The sequence below is a fragment of the Pongo pygmaeus genome, chromosome 2, assembly GCF_028885625.2.
Source record: "Pongo pygmaeus isolate AG05252 chromosome 2, NHGRI_mPonPyg2-v2.0_pri, whole genome shotgun sequence".
NCBI classification, from domain to species: Eukaryota; Metazoa; Chordata; class Mammalia; order Primates; family Hominidae; genus Pongo; species Pongo pygmaeus.
This window is the reverse complement of record NC_085930.1, coordinates 56,596,045-56,613,405: the sequence shown is the minus strand read 5'-3', so window position 1 is coordinate 56,613,405 and position 17,361 is coordinate 56,596,045. Positions and strand designations below refer to the sequence as shown.

The following is a 17,361-nucleotide window of genomic DNA, read 5'->3' as shown; positions in this document are numbered from 1 at the left end:
CAAACTCCTGGGCTCAAGCAATCCTCCCACCTCAGCCTCTCAAAGTGCTGGGATTACAGGCATGAGCCAACAAACCCAGCCTTATGAATTCCATGTTTTTAATGAAGATGATAATTCTGCTTTTGATATAATAACTTTGAACAAGAATTATGATATATATCATATCAAATTATATTTACATATGCTTCATTATTATTTTTCTTTTTTTAATGAAAGTACATGTATTTTAGAGAGCTCTATATTGCTTGATATATAACTTGTAGTTAAATATGGGGTTTGATCATGTTTCTTTAGAAGGTGGGCATTAGGACCTTGATCAATAGTGTAACCATCTCTTATGTTATTGTTTCTATGAAAAATTCAGTCCCCTTCCCCAGAAAAGAATGTAACTCCCATCAATGTGGCTAACATGACCTGACATTCTACCAGGCATGACTTTCATTCATCTAACAAGTGCTCCTTGAATGATGAGTGAGGCAAAGTCCCTGCTCTCACGTAATTTTCATTCTGGTGGAACAGGAAGACAGTAACATCCAGCAGTGATTTTAAAGTACAGTAAGAGCCAGATGCTGCGGCTCACACCTGTAATCCCAGCACTTTGGGAGGCCAAGGCGGATGGATCACCTGAGGTCAGGAGTTCGAGACCAGCCTGGCCAACATAGTGAAACCCTGTCTCTACTCAAAATACAAAAATTAGCTGGACATGGTGGTGTAGGCCTGTAATCCCAGCTACTCAGGAGGCTGAGGCAGGAGAATCACTTGGACCCAGGAGGCAGAGGTTGCGGCTAGCTGAGATCGCACCATTGCACTCCAGCCTGGGGGACAAGAGTGAAACTCCGTCTCAAAGAAAAAAAAGAAACAATAAAGTACAATAAGGAGCATAAGGGGATGAAGAGATTGGGTAGAGGGGTATTTTATATAGGATGGTCAAGTAGTCAAGAAAGGCCCCTCTGTGGAGGTGATATGTAAGCAGAAAACAATAAAATAAAGTAAAGGAGGGGGTCTTGAGAAGATCTGGAGGAAGAAAACTATTCCGGGTAGGAAAACTGTCCATTGCAAAGGCCCTGAGTCAGGAGTGAACTTGGTGTGGTTGGAGGAACAGCAAAGCAGGCCAGTGAGTGTAAGAGTGGGAGGGCAGAGCTTAATAGGAGATGAGTTTGGAGCAGTGAGCCAGAGCTGGGTGACACAGGGCCTTGTAGGCCATGGTAAGGGGTTTGGGTTTTATTCTGTGTGGAGTGGGCAGCCGTTGGAGGGTGTTGAGTGGGGAGCACCACAATCTGACTGTGTGAGGGAGCTAACTGTAGGGAAGTGAGAGTGGAATTAGGGAGGAAGATAGGCGACTGCTACAGTGGTCTAAAAGCATGACGATGGTGCCTTGGATGGCTGGTGGCAGTGGAGGTGGAGGGGAGTGGTAAGATTAAAGTTAGAACCAGTCAGAGCTGCTTATGGATTGGAAGTGGAGGGAGAGGAGTGAGGGATGAATTCTGGGCCTGAGCACTTGGGTGGACAGTGGAGCCTTTTGCCTGGATGGGAAATGCTGTGAGAAGAGCACATTTGGCTGGAGGAAATGGAGAGGTCCTGTATGTCTTGTTAGATAAACCAGTTGAGATCTGAAGTAGACAGTGAGATGTCAAATTCTGGAGGTCAGTGGAGAGGGTGGGATAAGAAATGTGTGTGGAGATCACCAGCCTCTAGATGGTGTATAAAACCACAGGACTGGATTTGATCACCTCAGGAGTGAGCATGCCAGTCATTTAGAGACCAGGAAAAGGAAGTAGGAAGAAAAACAGGAGAGTATGGCATTCCAGAAAGCAAGGGAAGAAAGTCTGTCAAGAAGCAGGGGTGGTGATTAACTGTGTTAGTGTGTTAGTGCAGCCATGAGGTGTTTAAACCCATTATCACACAAGGAATGATGCTCTCTTGGTGATTTCCTGCTTTCATATGTGTTCGTGGACCTCATCTTCCCCCATTAAACTGGAACCTCATTGAAGCCAGGGATGATTTCTTTCTTCTGTTTGCACTCAGAGCCACTCAAAGCTGTGCCTTAACTGCCTCACTCCAAAAGCTCTGCAGTGTGAGGTTGAGGCCTGAAGTGACGTTTCCTGAGGAGCTACTTTTGGAGTTGTGTATTGGGGGGGTGTGGGGACAGTGATGACAAGGAAGGTCCAGGACTAGTCCCTTCCTAGGCAGAAGAGGCTACTGATGTCCCAACTCTGAGTAGAAGGGTTGGGTGGCAGAGGAGAAGACAGATGGAAGGAGTAGGACAGATGCACAAATGTGTCAGATTCTTAACTTCAGAAACTGTCAGCCCCACAAATGTGATCATAGGACTTCAACCTGAGGAAGCAGAGACAGTGATGGGTCATGATGGGCTCTTTGCCCACTGATTGATGCAGCAGTGGGATTCTTTACCATACTCTGTAAAGTACACGTAACCCCCTGCTGCAGATGAAGAAGGATGGAGGAGTCCTTCATGGCTTCCCTTGAAGGTTTCTTACTCAGAACTACCAGTTCAGGTTCTTATAAAGACTGGAGAATCCAGATGGTACCTGTGTCTGGGGAGTAATTCTATGGGCTGTGCTTTGGGACAGCAGTGGCCTCTTCTCTTGACCAGGTTTCATTTCTCTGTATTGATGGGGAGTACCCAGGCCTGAGGGTCTGGCCATTTTTGACTAGAGGCAGTATCTGTGGTGGAATAGCCTGAAGACCCTGTCTTAGCCTATTTTATGCTGCTATAAAAGAATATCACAAACCAGGTAATTTATAAAGAATAGAGACTTATTTCTTATAGTTCTGGAGGCTGGGAAGTCCAAGTTCAAGGGCTGGCTTCTTGCCAGGGCCTTCTTGCTGTGTCATCCCATGGTGGAAGGTAGAAGGACAAGAGAGAATAAGAGAGCAAGAGGGGGGTTGGACTTTTTTTTAAATAACAAACCCACTCCTACAATAATGAACCCATTCCTGAAATAACATGAATCTATTAATGAGAACAAAGCCTTCATTACTTAATCACCTCTTAAAGGTCCCACCTCTTAAAACCGTTGCAGTGGGAGTCAAGTTTCCAAAACATGAATTCTGGGGGACACATTCAAACCACAGCAACCCCCTACAGGGTTGGACAAACTGGAAGTTAATCTATATAGGTAAAGGATTGGGTTTTCTGGCAATTGGGAGATTACGATGAGGTTTGGATCTTGTCCTGTCTCTTACGTAAACATAATGAAAGCAGATGACCCATAGTATCATAGGAAAGCATAAGAGTAGTTTCTGGTTGGGGCACTTGTGAACACTGACGAAATGGAAAGCCATCTTGGGGGAGGCAGGACCAGCAGTTGAGCCCCTACAACACAAAGGAGACCCTGGGTGTGGGATGAAGGTGAACCCCTAGTCCTGTAAAGTTTAAGCTGGTAGGAGGCCTGCAGATCAAGGGTTCATCCCATGGAGTTTTTCTTGGAACTTATTACTAAATGTTTCCAGATAATCCCTGATCATGGGTCCTGATAAAATTCATTCTTACTGCTAAAACTACGTTAAGATAAAAGTTGTTTTTATTCATTTGCTATCCATTAAAGCCATCACAGACTAATTATTTTTCAAAAGAAAGAAAACTATGCTACAGTTCTGCAAGTAACTTATGACCAGCTGTTGAGGTCTTGGGATACCCTGCCCTGCTTAAAAAATATTGTAAGAGATCTTTAGACAGTAAAATCTAAAAATAAAACCCAAAATACATTAAAAAAGATGAATAATAGCAAAGCATGATGGTTCAAGAGTTTTGTTGGCTTTTGAATTTTTTATTTATTTTTAAAAGAATCATAAGTTATAATTTCATACCAGTTGCTGAGACTTAGATATACCAGTTTTGTAGTGGGGAGGGAGGGTAATTATAGAAAGCAAGAGAGAAAACTTTGAAAATCACTGGTAGCTCAGCCGGGCATGGTGGCTCATGCCTGTAATCCCAGCACTTTGGGAGGCCGAGGTGGGTGGATCACTTGAGGTCGGGAGTTCAACACCAGCCTGGTTAACATGGTGAAATCCTGTCCCTACTAAATATACAAAAAAAGAATAGCCAGGTGTGGTGGCGCACACTTGTAATCCCAGCTACTCGGGGAACTGAGACAGGAGAATTACCTGAACCCGGGAGGCAGAGGTTGCAGTGAGCCGAGATCGCACTACTGCACTCCAGCCTGGGCAACAGAGTGAGACTTCGTCAGAAAGAAAAGAATAAAAGAGAGAGAGAGAGAGAGGAAAGAAGGAAGGAAGGAAGGAAGGAAGGAAGGAAGGAAGGGAGGAAATCAGTCACTGGTAGCTTAGCTGAATAGTCAGTGGGTATCTGCAAGCTAGACTTCATCATGCACACAAATCCTCGATCTAAAAATGAGTGGCAGTGGAAGTAGTGGTAGGAGGCAGGAGTGAAGACCATGTCCCATTAATTTAGGGTATCTGAAAAAGATGTGGAGCCATGACCACTTCTGTGTCTACCAGCTTTCCACTTAGCTGCCTGAGGTGAGTAGAAATTGTATTAGGCATTTCTATAACCTCATCCTTAACTGTGTTCCCTCCTTTTCTTAGTGCCTGAGGTGAGTCTGGCAATATCTGTACTTCCCTGCTCCCATTCATACAACCATGTTCTCAGATCCTGGCTTGATGTGGGCTAGTCAGCTGTTCTAGGCCAGATTTCTCAGATTTCTGTTCTTAACTGTTCTGCCCAACTACAACAGCTGGTGTCCTGCTGGCCTTTGCCTGAGTCACACCCTCAGGTCATGCATCCCCACCTTTTACAGGCAGGGTTGTTAGCATGAGAGCCCTGCTCTGTGCTCTCAGTGAAGGATGAAGGGAGAGGAGAAGAGCACCCTAGGATGATGGTAGAACTTTCAGTTCTCTTGCCAACAAATTGAATGAAGTTGTAAGCTCTCCATAAGTTTTATTCAGTACAGACCTGGTGTCTGATGCTACAGTTAGGAGACTAGATTTAGAAGGAGGGTGGTGCACCTGTTTTGGTGGGAGGAATGAATGGGATGTAAGGAGAGATGATGGTCTGTGCATCTCAGACAAAGGAACTTAAAAAGAGGAGTCTTCAAATTCAAAAGAATGCCCCCTGCAAAAAGAAAAAAAAAAGGAGCCTTAGAAATATCTCAAATGAACAGAAATTTGAATTAGAATCCGGAAGATGAAAATCAACAGGAATAATAAGAAAATAAATAAGGAAACATTCTTTACTTAAAAATTTTAAAAAGTCAGCTAAACGTTGATAGGATGTGAAGGGGTAGATGACATTTTAAGATAAAGACTGTGGGAAAGGAGTTTATTTTGCCACTATCTTTTCTATAGGCTTTTGCTAATAGCTGTGAAGGGTCTTAGATTTCACATACGTTCAAGTTAAGGAGTTAACCTGCCACAGTTTCATACATGCTGGCAGAAGATGAGACTCATGGGGTAGAGATAAGGGACTTTATGATTCACAACAGTAACAGTAATCAGAACATCATCATTTTCGTGTTTGGTTCTTTGAGCTCCAACCCCCACAGGTTGACACCAAGAGGGCCAGGTGATACCTGCACACACAGTGGAGAGAATTCCTGAGCCTAGGGAACTTGAGAGTTCTGTAATGAAGAGTAAGTGTGCCTGCACTTTGCTCCATCCTGAGAGAAACTCTCTTTGAACACTGTTTGCTATGCAAATCTTCTTGAAAAGATTGTTGGGAACAAAGGCAGTCAGTGCCTCTGCTTGCAAGATGTGCAAAACTGTGAGAGACATGAAGAATGGTCTCCCAACTGTTGCATCAATAAAAAGGGAGAGGAAGCTAATGTTTATTGCATCCTTGTTATGCACCAAGCACTGACCAGGAGACTTCTCATTTCTTGCCTCATCAAAGTTCCAAAGCAGCCTTGCCCAGTGGTGGTACTGTTGTTGTTTTATCGGTAAGGAAGCTGGTGAGTCAGGGAACTGGAATATCTAGGTGGAGGACTTGTGTATGTATTATGTACTTCTTATATGCTAAGCATCGTGCTAAGAAGTAGCTAAAACTTAATTAGATGCTTATCAGGTGCCAAGCACAGTTCTAAGAGCTCTCCATGAATTGATTGATTTAATTCACCACAACTAAGATTATCAGGTGCTGCTGAGGAAATTGAGGCACAGGGGGTGACAGAACTGAGATTCAAATCTGCACGTTTAACCACTGCGTGGTTGTGAGTTGTGGGTTTTTGTTTTTGTTTTTGTTTTTGAGAGAGGGTCTGGCTCTTTCGCTCAGGCTGGAGTGCGGAGGTGCCATCACTGCTCACTACAACCTCTGCCTTCTGGACTCAAGCAATCCTCCTTCCTCAGCCCCCTGGGTGGCTGGGACCACAGGCATGCACCACCATACCCAGTTAATTTTTGTGTTTTTTGTAGAGTTGGGGTTTGCCGTGTTGCCCAGGCTTGTCTCGACCTCCTGGGCTCAAGTGGTCGACTTGCCTTGGCCTCCCAAAGTGCTGGGATTACAGGCGCCCTGTGGTTGTGTTCTTTCTTCATTCCTCAGAGTCATAGCAAGAGGGTCATAGTCAAACTAATGTGTGCCCAGAGGAAGTGGATGTATTTGAAAACTGCCAAGTAGAAATAGTTGAAGTGGGACTGAGCGTGTTTAATCTGCAGAACGGTAAAGGATAAGTGATGCCTGTCTTCAAACATTTGCAGGCATGTCTTATAGAAGAGGAGAGTTCACTCTGTGTGACTGCAGGAGGCAGAATTGGGTCCATTTAGGGGGAGGCATATCATGGCTCAGCAAAAACCATTTCTTGAATAATACAGTGCCCCCTGACATCATATGGGAATGGACTACCTGTGAGGGTGGTAACTCAATAGTTACCTTTCAGAGATGTGCTGTCTGGGCTCTGTCAAGGTCCCCACAATAAGCCCCTGTAGGAGCTGGGCAATGGAAGAGGATGGCCCTAATGAGGTTCTCTAGACCTTTCCTAAGAGAGCTGACCCTGCTAACAGTGACCTGAACTCCTTCCCCTGCCGTGCCCCCCTCCCTTCTTGGAGCCTCAGGCCTCAGGTCTGTTGGACATGCGCAGAGATGGTTTCTGCATGTGTGAGGAGGGTGTCTTACCTCTTGAGAATCCAGGACCACCCTAAGGATCTGGAGGAGTTAGTGCTGCAGCTCCTCGCACTCTCAGGCCTGCTCTATTTTTGGTTCCTTACCTGCTATCAGCCTGTAATCACCAGCCTCATGGCTCAGCTATACCCTGGCAAATCTCATTGCACACATTAGGCCCACTGTTGGCCAGTTTGGGACAGAATAAGATTCTATAGTTCTGTGATTCACTCTTTTCCTTGTCAAGCAGCCCAAGCTTTAAAAAGCAAGTGGGAACAGGTAGTTGGGCCAGTGCTGCTCTGTGATGACCTGGCTATGGCCCCCTGACAACTCCCCTGGTATAGCTGTCGGCCTGGGCTGAGCAGATCTGATCCAGATGCAGGCCCAGAGGGGAACCCTGGGCAGGCAGGGAAAGGAATTTGGGGAGATGGTAAGAAACAGGAATGGTGGCAACTGGCTTCACAGTATATGTTCCATTCTCCTAGAAACGGCCTCTGCTGGGGGCTAAAGACTCCCCAGAAGTAGTCTTAATTAGTCTGTGGACATCTTTAAAAGAATCTCATTTTCATCAAAGGGTTTTAAAGAGTGATGCTTAGCCCAGTGTAAAGGGCATAGTCAAGATCTGATCCTGAAATAATGTCTCTGCTATCCTAGATGTCAGGAGAAACTAAAAATATCCTCATAACCTGAGGAATTCTTGGTTTATTGCACCCATCTCTTTTCCCTCTGAACATCCTTCCAGAAAGTGAGAGAGTGAGGAAGTGAGCCAAGAAGCTTTAATTACCCAATCTGCTGACATTATTTTATCTGCGCCACTGATATTAAATCTGCACAGCATTCCACTTAAATCTCAGTGCTAACAGCAGCCTCTACAAACTTGGGCCTTTGTCCTTCTGCTGGCTGTGGCCCATGCTCTGTTTCCCACCCTACTGCACCCTCTCTTAGACTTCTTAAATTCCGAAGCTCTCTGTGGTACCGGAAATGATCTGTCTGTGGAATGTCCATACTTCAGGAAAGTCCCCGATCTGTGTGTGCTTATTCCCAAATTCTGCTCCCCCCAACTCAGCCTGGCTGTTTGTGGTTAAGTTCTGGCACGTGCCCATCATTACAGAAACCTGGATTTGGTAGGGGCATTGTGCCATATTTCTATTGTTGGCATCTTTGGAGAAGGAGGAGAAAGTCTGTCTAGTTTTTTTCCCTCTCTTTTATGTACAAATGAAAATTTCTGTCTTATGTTATTAACTTTTCTGGCCAACCAGTCAAATACATCTTCAATTTCAGATTGGTTCCCTGTAGTGTGGAAGTTTTCTCCTGGTTTAATGTTGACTCTGTCGCCTAATAGCTGGTTCATTTAGCACCTGATTGGTGCTATGGTTATAGCTGCAACAGGCCACATTTAAGGAGGGCTTCCAGGGAACCAGCACTGTGTTGAGGACTTCAATCCTCATGACCTCTGGGACAAGTGCTGTTACCATCTTCCCCCTATTATAGGGAGGACGTGAGCTGAAAGAGGTCCAAGAACTTTGCTGAAGGTCTTGCAGCAGAGCTGGAGCTGGAAGCCAGGCAGTGTGGTGCCAGAGCTGGCTGACTTCAACGCCTACTTCATGCTTCCATGCATGCATACATATGCCATACATACATATGCCATACATACATATGCCATACATCATACATATGGGAGACCCATAGGATGTATGCCATCAATGCATACTGATGTGCACACGAGTGCTCCCACCATCCTCCCAGGAAGTGTTGATATCACTATAAAACTCTGTCCTCAGCAAGTGTGTATTAAGAACTTACTGTGTGCAGATCCAAAGATGTACAAACCCAGGTCCTGCTCATAGGCATTGCAGCTGGGGAGACAAGGCCTTGATCTGCAGAATCTGAGCTGGGCTGAGCAGGGGAAGCTTCATCTGTTTTGTTCACTGCTATGTCTCCAGGGACTATTATAGCACCTGGCAGGTAGTAAGCTCTCAAAAACGTGATGAATGAACAAACTTCTAATTAAACAAAGCCATTTACATTTTTACAAATAAATGAAAGAACATGTGAATTTCTAAAAAGTTTGAAGGACATAAACTGAGATTAGAGGACAGCCTTTTAAATTATATACATTAAGCTGTATAAAAAGCTCCCCATGTTGTCTTCATTTTTCTTACTTTTCATAGATTGGTGGGCACGATGTGACGGATGGGGTGCTTGTGGACCCATGTCATAGATAGGGCTTTAGAGGCTCTTAGATCCTGCTGGGTGGGGAGGGCTTAGAGAAGAGATGGACCTTGAGGTTGGAGTAGGACTCAGCTGGGTGGAAAAGACCGTGGGAGGCATTCCAGAGCTGCCCCCACTGGCAGGATTATACTGGAGAGGGCAGAAGCCTCATGTTTTGCTTGATAGCAATCGTTTTGAACTTCACGACTTCTCGAAGCTTGGATCCTTTTCTGTCTTACTCAATACTTGCCTCACTTCCCAAGACTTGCCTAACTTGATTGGGTATCTAAGTGTACACCCCTTCAAACCATGTAGGAATCCCTGGACCTGATACTTGCCTGAATTCTGGCACCAGATCAAGAAGAACAAGCTTAAACGGAGGCTGAGGCAGGAGAGTAAAATACTGGGGAGCCACAAGTCAGCACCAGGCAAGTTGACAGGAATCAAGAGGACCTGGATGCAAGAGCCATAAAATCCCATGCACTCTGACTCAGTAATTGAAGTTCTTGAAATGTATCTTGGGGAAATAATCCAAAGGATTATTATGGAAATAAAGGGGCCAGGTGTGGTGGCTCATGCCTGTAATCCCAGCGCTGTGGGAGGCCAAGGTGGGTGGAGGTCAGGAGTTCAAGACCAGCCTGACCAACAAGGGGAAACTCCGTCTCTACTAAAAATACAAAAATTAGCCAGGTATGGTGTCAGGTGCCTGTAGTCCTAGCTACTCGGGAGGCTGAGACAGGAGACTTGCTTGAACCTGGGAGGTGGAGGTTGCAGTGAGCCGAGATTGCACCACTGTACTCCAGCTTGGGTAGCAGAATGAGACTCCATCTAAAAAAAAAAAAAAAAAAAAAGAAAAAGAAAGAAATAAAGGATCAGTTTATGTCCATGAAACTGTTTGTTTGTTTTAATGAAATTGGAAGCAACCTAAATAGTAAATGACAGGGGCATCATTAAGTTTTGGCTTGTCTACTTGCTAGAATATGATATAGTCACTGAAAATAAGATTTATGAAGAGTGTTCCATATCTGAGGAAAAGCATGAAAAATGAAGGCAATGATAATTTGTATATATAATTTTATTTTTAAAAGTACATACATAGAAACAGATTGGAAAAATATTACAGAAAATTATAGTATTTATATTGGGGGAAAAGTCATTTGTAATCCTACTCACAACCAAACTTTTAGCCAGTATTGTTTATTTGTTTATGAATGACAAAAGATGATGAGACAAGGGAACTCGGGTGAGTTCAACATTCCTGTAAAGAGTCGGAAACCAAGACACTGTCTGTCTAGCAAAGGAGTAAGGACAGCTATGAGAACATGTCCAAAATAACCCGGAGTGTGAAATAACAGGTTCCTGGACAGAGGGCACATGAAGCCTGAGCTTGGCCGGAATAGGGTGAATGTGGCCGGGGAAGACACCTTTGTCTTTTGTTTTTCTAGAGGCTTGGTATCTGTAACCAAATTTATCCCTGAGCCCGAGACACAGAACAGGGCCCATGAGTCAGTGTTTCTGTGGCAGCCTTCTGGGTCAGTGCCTACACAGGCAGGGCAGGCACCAAATTTGACACAGCTGCATGGGGAAGATATCTTTGAAGTCATGTCTTGTGTCTAGACTTAGGGAGACATGGGAGTGATTAGGGTAGAGGTGGCCCCAGCTCCCCTGAATAGTCCCAGCATGAGTATTCAAAGAGCCCTTTCCATTCTCAAGAGCTCTCATTTGGATAATATGTTATGTGGTCACCCTAATTATTGAAAGGGAGGTTGGAGGACATTCTGGGTTGATGACAATTGCTCTGTTGGTTGCCTCTAGTGCTTAAGAGGCCATGAATTGTCCGGGTGTGGTGGCTCATGCCTGTAATCCCAGCACTTTGGGACGCTGAGGCAGGCAGATTGCTTGAGGTTGGGAGTTCGAGCCCAGCCTGGCCAACATGGTGAAACCCCGTCTCTACTAAAAATACAAAAATTAGCCAGGCATGGTGGCACATGTCTGTAATCCCAGCAACTCGGGAGGCTGAGGCAGGAGAATTGCTTGAACCCGGGAGGTGGAGGTTGCAGTGAGCCGAGATCACGTCACTGCATTCCAGCCTGGGCAACAGAGCAAGATTCCACCTCAAAAAAAAAAAAAAAAAAAGAAAAAGAAAAAAGAAAAAAAGAAAAGAAAAGAGAGAGAGAGAGAGAGTGAATTAAGATTCCCTGATGCAGAGGTGGGCCCAGCCTGATGGAGAAGTGGCCCAGGTGTTGTAGATGAATACAGTTCTGCTATCTATCCTGATTAAGATAACCAAGGTAATTATTCCCAAGCTGCCCCAGCATGTGGCTAGAATTCATATTTAACTTTGACCCAAGAGCCCCTTTTCCCCTTGCAGTCTTCCTGCCCCATCCCACAAACCTGGTACATGACCATTAAAATCTCAATAAGCAGAAGCTTAAGTGAGGGTAAATAATTTGCCAGCTGAACCTTCCCCTATTTGCAACCTTTTAGCATTAGCAAGTTCTTGACTTTTCATGAAAAAGCCCTGGTATGGCTAGTGCAAAAATCAGTTCAAATGGTAGAGGATGATAACTTTAAGCAGATAGGGACTTGGCCTGAGTGGGCTCTGTTTACTTCCTGCTGTCTGCCCTTTCTTCTATCGGCTCTGTCAAGGCACGCTTTTTGGGAACCCCATTACTGAGCAGACTGCCAAGTTGACCATCAGTGATCTAGCCTGGGAGCCAAGCCTAGGTTCATCTTGCAAGAAAAGTGGGGTGGGATTGTGGAGAAGGCCCCCTCCCCTGTGCCCACAGGAGGATTGGTGTGACCCTAAGTGCCCCAATATGCCTGGCTGGACATCTTGGGAGCACTGGGAAACAGAAGGTAAAGACCTTCACACAGTATCTCCTCATAGACAGCCTCAGCTCAGTGGGGCCCCCAATCAACGGAGAAGCCATAACAGGCACAGCTGACTGGATGTGTGAACAAACAGATTAACAGTTCAGGGATTGCCAAAGTAAAGAGACATCTAGATCTTTCATAGACATTTTGTTCAGTTGGTTGGTTGAGGGGCACAGGTGACAAGTGTTGGGGCAAACTCTGGCTTTTCCTGGACTTAAGCAGGAAATTACCTTTTGGCACCTGGACACTGTTTTAAGTCTCTAGTTAAGAGAGAAGGGGAAACCACCATCTCACTCAAGAGAGAACGCTCTGCTTTAGAGGCCGGGCTAGATATGGAATTGGCTGGTATCTGTGGAGAGGACACCTGAGCAAGCATGGGCTAATGTCAAACCATAGCTCCCTAGAGAGGTTGGGTGGGGAAACCTGACTTTCAATGGGGGAAAAAGTACCACTGCAAAGTCTTAAACTGAAACAGGTGTAAGCAAGATGGTTCTGACTGCCCCTCATTTGGTTTAAGCTTACATCACAAGGAACAGGTGCTGTCAATAATGAATTCAATTTTTCTCTTGAGCCCAGAAGCAGAGAGGGATGAAGCCACTAAGGTGACGGAACCCAGCCCTGACTAATAGGTATGAGGGGGAACAGAACTGGGGGGCAAGAGTTCTTCAGTGTGGGCGTCCTGAATCTCTATCGCTGACTCTGAGAAGTCCCAGGGGTCTGCTTTCTCTAAGAACAGTTCCATATTGGGTAATGACAAAAAACCAGAGTGAGATTAAAAATGGATTCTTTATATTGAGCGTTAATGATAAAAGCTCCAGGTGATAGCATTCTGTTCAACGTTATAGAACTGTTAGAAATGGTGGTTAGTAATTAGAAGTGAATTGTTAATTTAATAGATATGGTTTTATAGAAAGATGATACAAATACGTACGTGAAGTACTGCTTCCTGGCCTAATGAATCATACCTGGAGGGGCCTACCTGGCTGGCTGCTGTGTCTACCGGGTAGAAGCTTACCTAAATTGCTTGAAAGAAAATGTTCTGGCACTAGAATTGCCGTTTCAAAGCTTTACAAGGATGGTAAACAACATACTGCTCTTCAGAGCACTATACCAATCTTGTTATTGTTGGCGAGAGAGAGCATCTAACACTGAATAAATGCTAGGCACTCCAGGCTGCATGCTAAAAAAAATGAACTGCCGCCTTTGTTTAGCACAGTGTCCCCAGTAGGGTGTGGAATTTCAAGTTCAGGAGTAGACAAGCATGAAGGGTTTTAGGACCTTTGAACAGGCCAATGCCCCATTGGCTTTTTAATTTTCCATCCCACTTTCCTGGCTCCTGGGGCTCTATTTTTCTCTTTGATAATCTGTTTTCTCCAATAGGATTCCAAATTCCCTATTGGAAGTTGAGCCTCATATGCTCAAGGCCCGTTCTCCCTGAGCCAGGTATGAGTGCAGCTAATAGCTGATGGTGGTCCATTGATCTCCCTGTTGGCCCTGCATCTGCCTGTACTTCCCCCTTGTAGCTGATGGAGGATCCTGTGTGGAAGTGCTCCCTCACCCCAAGTGCAAATGGCTCCCTGTTTCAGAGAGGGTTTAGAGGGGACACGCACTTTCTCCTCTCAACTGGGAACCCGCTGAGCTGACACCTCCGAGCAGAAGTTCCTCCTTGTGTTCCTGCTGATGGGCTGTGCTCTCAGTTGGTCATTGGTTTTCTCCATGCCTTCTCCAGGTTCCCAGAGGTCACCATTTTCTTTCTAGTTAGCCCCACTCTAGAAGAGATTTAGGTCTGGGAGAAGAGGAGAAACATGTGTTAGCCTCATTAGTATTTTTGGTGAAGTGTGAGGAGAAAAAGGTAGCCATGATTGCTAGAAAAATGAGACTGTTAAGGGAGAAAAGTGTGTCAATCTCCGTTATCACCCATCATTGCAGATGGCAAAAATCAGTTGTTCTCAGCAACATCACTGACTGCCCTGCAGAGACCCTGGAACTGGAGGGTGTCCTTTGGGAGATAGGCAGGGCATGGTGTGGAAGGGCCTGTGCGAGTCACATGAGGACAGCCAAGGGTCTGACTGGACTCCCGGCCAGTCCTGCCATAGGCATTGCACGCAGCTGGTGCTTAAGAGGGCTCACCTGCCTACCTGAGGAGCACGACAGGGAAGGTGAGAACTGTCCTGAACCTGTTGGGGGGATTGTTCATCTAGAAGAGACATAACTGGCATCCCCATTGGCAGAGCCAGGGCCAGGCTTAGAGCATCAGGTCAAGGCTGCGTGGACTTTGGTCAGCTCAGCTTTAAAGAGCTGTGGCTAGAGGAGAGACTCCAGCAACCTGCAGACCAGCTCAGGGGAATGTCAGGGGAGTGAGGGGCTGGGTGGCTAGGAAACAGGCAGGTGACCACGAGCTCCTTGCTCTCTTCTTGTCTGCCTCTTCTCCAGTAGGCTGAGGGTTTCCGAGGTCCAGGGGCCTCCTCAGAGCCATAGTGAGGAATATGCCCCTTCCAAGGCCGCTCCCTGAGTCTCAGTCTTCCCTAACTTCTCTAGGGAGTTGCTGGAGTCTCTCCTGTAGCCACAGCTCTTTAAAGCTGAGCTGACCGAAGTCCACGCAGCCTTGACCTGATGCTCTAAGCCTGGCCCTGGCTCTGCCAATGGGGATGCCAGTTGTGTCTCTTCTAGATGAACAATCCCCGCAACGAGTTCAGGACAGTTCTCACCTTCCCTGTCGTGCTCCTCAGGTATATTGCTGTGATTCCTTCCTCCCAGCTGGCTGGGATGGAGCTGGATTTGGTCCCTGCTGAATCTCAGAATCTAGATTGGAGCAGCAGTTGCTTGAATATTCAATGAATACTTGAAGGCAACGACAGAGAAGGTGAGAAGTGTCCTGAGCCTGTCTGGGGGGACTGTTCATCTAGAAGAGACACAACTGTCATCCCCATTGGCAGAGCCAGGGCCAGGCTTAGAGCTGGCTTACATTTCCTCATTTTGTATTCTATTGAATGCCAGAAATGAAGCAGAGAGGGCTGAACCCTGACACAGTGGGCCGGCCCAAGCCTGAGATTGAGTCCCAGAAAGGCCCAGGCTCAACAGGCGCCAGCTCCAGACCCAGGGCCACCCTGCTCACCCATGGCCCACAGGGGGATGCAGATTGAACTCTTCATTTCAGGGAGTGGCCACCTCAATTGGGAAGGGAAGCAGGGGCAGGGGAGGAGAGGGACGTCACAGGGAGACTATGGGAACCGTGGGAAACACGGCCATTCTGTCCTGAGGTCTGGGGTTGGGGCCTATGTCTGCATTTCACCTACAGCGCTTATGTCATTGTGTTGGGAGGAGGTAGTTGAACCTCTCACCTTATTTATAGTCCTAGCGGGTATTGTGGGCACTCAGTAAATACACAGTGATGGGTGTGTGGACAGGTTATGAGTTCTGAGCTAGGCCCTAGTTCTTCCTGCTCTGCTGAGAGCACAAACCTGATAAAGCTTGAGAACCATGATCAGGTAAACTGTTCGAAATAGTCAGGAGAGTCCCATCTTCTCAATCCTTTTGTCCAGCTGTGGAGTAGGCCTTTTAGACAAACAACAGTGGCCTAAGAAGTTGGAATATGGAAGAGGATTCCTATGTATAAGAACCGCAGGAAATAATGAACTTCTGGAATTTCCTTGCTGAGAGGGCTGTGTGTTGTGGCTGTGGCATTTGGCTACTGCGTGTATGTCCTATTTCCTGTAATACAAGGCTTAGCTCATCACTAGCAGACTGACAAGCTAGTCTCAGAAGCAGGGCAACTGGGATTGTCAAATGGGTTTCCTTAGTATGCTTCATCCTGCCTACTGGTGAGAGGTTTAGGATACTGTGTCTGAGCTGCTGTCTGCAGAGCAGAGTGTGCGAGTGGCTCTGCGGGTGCTGGAGCTCACAGAGAGACTGCCAGGATGTGCACCTAAGATTATATGTTTAGAGGTCTTCTTTTTGTTTGTTTGTTTTTGTTTTTTGAGACAAAGTTTCACTCTCGTTGCCCAGGCTGGAGTGCAATGGCGCAATCTTGGCTCACTGCAACCTCCGCCTCCTGGGTTCAAGCAATTCTCCTGCCTCAGCCTCCCAAGTAGCTGGGATTACAGGCACCTGCCACCACGCCCGGCTACCTTTTTGTATTTTTAATAGAGATGGGGTTTCACCACGTTGGCCAGGCTGGTCTCGAACTCCTGACCTCAAGTGATCCACCTACCTTGGCCTCCCAAAGTGCTGGGATTACAGGTGTGAGCCACCACGCCTGCCCTGTTTAGAGGTCTTCTAACCCCAGAGAGGTTAGGACACTCCCTCAGGGCCTCACTGTTAGCAGACCCTGTCCCTGAAATTTTGTGGCCGTAAGTCAGTTTCTTCTCTGTAGGCCTTGGTTTTCTTATCTATAGACTGAGAAGGGGTGAGCCAAGGGCTGTCTGAGTTCTGTGATTGTGTGCAATCTAGCGGCAGATCCAGGACAGGACACCAGGACCTTTGAACTCCAGTCCACTCCCAGCTCTTCCATGTGGCATCTCTAACAATGTGACCTTGTCACCAAGGGTCTGAAGCCTGGAATCAGAGACCTGGGTTCAAATCCAGTTGATAATAAGTAGCTGTTACTTATTAGCTTTGAGAACTTTGGCTACTATTACTCAACTTCTGAGTCCTTCCTTTATCTTTAAGATGAAAGTAATACAGTTTGTATCTTATAGAATTACTTTGAAAATTACAGTAAACTTAGATAAAGCCCTCAGTACAGTACCTAGTCCTCAATAAGCATTCAATAAATGGGTTGTTTGTATTAGTGACAATCGATGTGTGGTTCAGTCACTGCACTTGTCTGGACCTTAGGCTTCCTTTCTGTAATTGGACCAGTGCTTCTCTGACTTAGCCATCCCTGAGGACAGTAGAGAAAGGGCATGTATTCTAGGGTTAGGGGCTTGGGGTGTAGCCTGTAGCAGCTTGCAGAAAGCCTGGCATTTCTTTGAATCCTATTTATTTGTAAAATCTACTTACAGTTGGTATCCTATACAATGATCTGAATTTTTTGGTTGTAATATAAAAATGCTTCACCCAAATCTTTGAGTACAGTTGATGTTCTAGGGTGAGGTAGCCTCAAATATCCCAAAGGGCATACAGCCACACCCTGTGGGCTGGAGGTGGGATTGAAAGTAGTTTCAAAGGTCCCTTCCAGCTCTGAAATTCCAGGCACCTAG

General features: G+C 46.0%; 1 protein-coding gene and 1 non-coding gene across 8 annotated transcripts in view; one reads left to right on the top strand and one right to left on the bottom strand.

Moving 5' to 3' along the window:
• The window catches only part of MYLK (myosin light chain kinase), a 280,357-nt gene that overhangs the window by 63,978 nt on the left and 199,018 nt on the right, over positions 1-17,361 (top strand). The gene's annotated exons all lie outside the window — the stretch shown is intronic.
• LOC129034415 (small nucleolar RNA SNORA5) lies at positions 10,734-10,863 on the bottom strand. Its single transcript, XR_008501892.1, has one exon. It is a non-coding gene; the product is annotated as a small nucleolar RNA SNORA5 (small nucleolar RNA).